The 3,628-nt window shown below is 45.3% G+C and overlaps 1 pseudogene; it reads left to right on the plus strand.

Annotated features, from left to right (window-relative positions):
* Positions 1-876: 876 nt before the first annotated feature.
* On the plus strand, positions 877-994 carry LOC124623345 (annotated as a pseudogene).
* Positions 995-3,628: the final 2,634 nt, after the last annotated feature.

Raw genomic sequence — 3,628 nt, forward strand, 5'->3', positions numbered from 1 at the left:
CAGGCCTTGCTTCGCAAATGCTGTCGGTACAGATTTTGTTGAAATCAAGTCAAAAGCTTTCTCATAACCTATGAATTTTAGATAAACAGATAATTCACGATCAGTTGTTCTGTCATTTACTTTCACTGGATTGTAATTTATGTAACAGCTTAGGTTATAATAGAGCTTCTCAGCAACGTTTTATACATTAAACGGTTCAGTTAAGCGTCAGATAAAGGAAAGTTTCTGTGACGACAGTAGGAGGTAATATTCAGGCACTGATCCAGAACTGAATTCTGGAGCGATCTTATGTTCTCCACCACCCCTCCTCTTCCTCATCCGCCAAATAACAATGAAATGCAGAAAATGGTTCAATTTAATAATAAGGGTACGTTTATTATATGAAAGTAATAAAAATATTTTTGTGTCAACGTTTATTTCATTGTTTTATCATACCAAAATTAAAATTGTTTCAAAGGCATCCCTAAGAAAATTTAAAAAGTGCACATGTCAATTAATTTATTTAAGAATTACAATAGCAAAAATCGCACAATTTTGACAGCCTCATAATTTACGCGATCGAAGCTGAAGGGGTTAGTGCAGGAGAGGAATTTGTGGCAGACCGCATCAAGCCAGTCAGAAGACTCATAACTCAAAAAGAAAAAAAAAAGTGGAAGTGTGCACGCCTCATTATCCACATTTCACTTACCAGTTCGATTCTGTACACTATGGTTATGTGGTCCTGCTCTTTGAATCGTTTCCGCTTCAGTCTTTCAACTGTATCTCTCTTTCTTTATGGAGGGTCTTTCCCTTTACGTCTTCCATAACTTGCTGTCTCTTACCGGTTATAGCTGTGGAATTACGAACCCGTCGAATTTGTTGGCAGCAGTTATGGAAGCCAACGGCCTTGCCGCAGTGGTAACACCGGTTCCCGTCAGATCACCGAAGTTAAGCGCTGTCGGGCAGGGCTAGCACTTGGATGGGTGACCATCCGGTCTGCCGAGCCCTGTTGGCGAGCGGGGTGCACTCAGCCGTTGTGAGGCAAACTGAGGGGCTCCTAGATTGAGAAGTAGCGGCTCCGGTCTCGAACAGTGACATCGGGCCGGGAGAGTGGTGAGCTGACCACATGTCTTTCCATATCCGCATCCGGTGACGCCTATGAGCTGAGGATGACACGGCGGTCTGTCAGTACCGTTGGGCCTTCATGACCTGTCCGGGAGGAGTTTAGTTTTTTTAGCAGTTACGGAAAGACTTTAAATGTTGTGTGCCTTTTCCTTTTTGGGAAGTTCTCTGCTGTTCTCCGGTCAGGCTGCAAGAGCATTCATGTGGGCTAGCTTTCAGAAGTGTAGCCAATCAGTATGCCTTCTTAAACATACGTTGCTGAACCACTGGAAGGCAGCACATGGCCTCTAAGGAAAATGTGTAAGCCGAAGGGAAACGAATGCGGGAACGTTCTAGCACAAATGGGAAAATCCAGTGACAGAAGCAGTTTAGACAAAGGGCAGATTTTTACAGCCAGCGCCTGGGAACTAGCATACCGGAAAGGCAAAGCTGGTTTGCTTTCGTGCGCTGCTCTAGTGACCTTCCGTGAAAAACGGCTGAGGTACGGTGAAACCACTAGTAGGTGACATATTGGTGGGAGCCCACGCAAACATCATAGAACGCTACATAATCCAGGAACGGCAGTGATCAGTGGCATATCTGGCAACTGGAGGGTCGGCTGCTGCCGGCATGAGATTTTCGGATCACGCAGTTCAGCGCACATTGCTGAACATGAGGCACCGCAACAGACGACTCATACGTCTTCCCATGTTGATCTAACGATATTGTCAGTTGTGACTGCAGGGGACACGGGATCATCGACATTGTAATTTGTAGCACTATCACCTGAATGGCGTTTCCTGTTACACCAGGTTGATGGTCGTGTCCTGATACCCCACCATACAGATGAACAGCTGGTCGGAACGTGTACTGCGCCAAGGACGCAGGCGCTGGAGGTAATATAATGCTATGGGGAAATTCACTCGGGTTTCCATAGCAAGTAATCGAAAGGACTAGGACAAATGTGGACTACTTGAACATTGTTGTGCACCATCCGCATCCCCTCATGCTTGATCTCTTCCCAAGGGCGATAACTTGTCTTCCACGATACCTCTCAGTGCCACAAGGCGGCAAACGTACTACAATGGTTTGAAGAATGAACAGTGAGGTCACGCTATGTCTTTTCGACTAAATTGGCCTGATCTGAACCCCACAGACCGCATGTGGGACGCTATCGGGTGTGAGTCCCACATTCACAAACCGCTGGTCTGTTATTTATTGTGTGACCTGTGTGTAGACATACGGTGTCACATACCTACGGAAATCAATCAAAGACTTACCAAATCCATGTCACGCCGAAGCACAGCTAAATTTCATTCTAAAAGTCCACCAACACGCTGTTCAGCAGGTGCTCATGAAGTTTCGGCTGATCGGCATAGCTTGTCATTTTCTGGAATGCCTCATCATTTTCGACGCCTATACTTTCATGCTTATTTATTTTCGGAAACTTAGTTGAAAAACTGGAAAGAAATGTTTTTTGTAAAAATATGAACGCTTTTTTTTATTATTGGTACAAGCAGCGATCTGTTTAATCAATTTGAAATAGTAATCACTTTTCATCGTAATTTTCTTATTAAAAATGAACTCATATTTCAATGGTAACGAGTTTAGATCATATCTAGATCATCATCAGATCATGTCTCACGAAGTGGTGAGCAAAGACGACGAACGAAGCATTGACAAGTGTCGGAAGACACCTCCGGCAACTGCAGTTGTGTCATCCGACACTTGTCAATGTTCCGACCATTGACTCTGCTCACCATCCTAATGGGACATTGTCTGATGGTGATCTAGATATGGTCGAAACCCATTACCATTGACCTGTTATTTTTAACTTTTAATAAAAAATTTGCTATTAAGACTGACTATTATTTCAAATTAAAGTTTTTTGTAAATTATTTCTAGGAAACAGGGGGCAAGCTTGAGCCCTGTCAAACAACCACTGTCTCTTGGTTCCGCTACATGTTCACATTTCATTAACGTGCTAAAGCCTGCCGTGATTGACACTGTCGACATAATAACCAAGTTGGCCATGGCGGGGTGCGGCGCCACCGTCGGCCAGATCCTTCCACCGCAGAGCGAGAGCGTAAATTCCGCGCGAGGCCCGTCTACACCGGCGCCGCCCGTGCTAACCTACTTTGCGCCCGATGAAGAGCCCCACAAATACGGCTTCCGCGGCCCGTCCATTTCCTACGGTGGCGGAATTCCTCGCAGCAGGTGGCCGCCTGGCGAGGCTTCCGTCTTTCCGCAGAGTTTTCAGACACCGTTTTCGGTGCAAGAATTCTTTCTCGCGAGTTTCTGCAGGAGCCTTTGTCGTCGTATACCACGACTACAGCAAGGGATTTGCCCTGGATGATCACGATTTACTCTGCACCCTGCACCTAGTCATAAAACACTCTGGAACAGTGGGACAAAGAAACGATGTGGCACTCAAGACGCTGTCTACGATTCTGCGTAAGGGAAAGTACTGGTCTTTTCTAGATGTGTACGGATCTACGTTACCATTTGTAACCTCTACTTCTACTCATAATACCTTATAATCCATTCC

Source organism: Schistocerca americana, chromosome 7 (genome assembly GCF_021461395.2).
Source record: "Schistocerca americana isolate TAMUIC-IGC-003095 chromosome 7, iqSchAmer2.1, whole genome shotgun sequence".
Classification (NCBI taxonomy): Eukaryota; Metazoa; Arthropoda; class Insecta; order Orthoptera; family Acrididae; genus Schistocerca; species Schistocerca americana.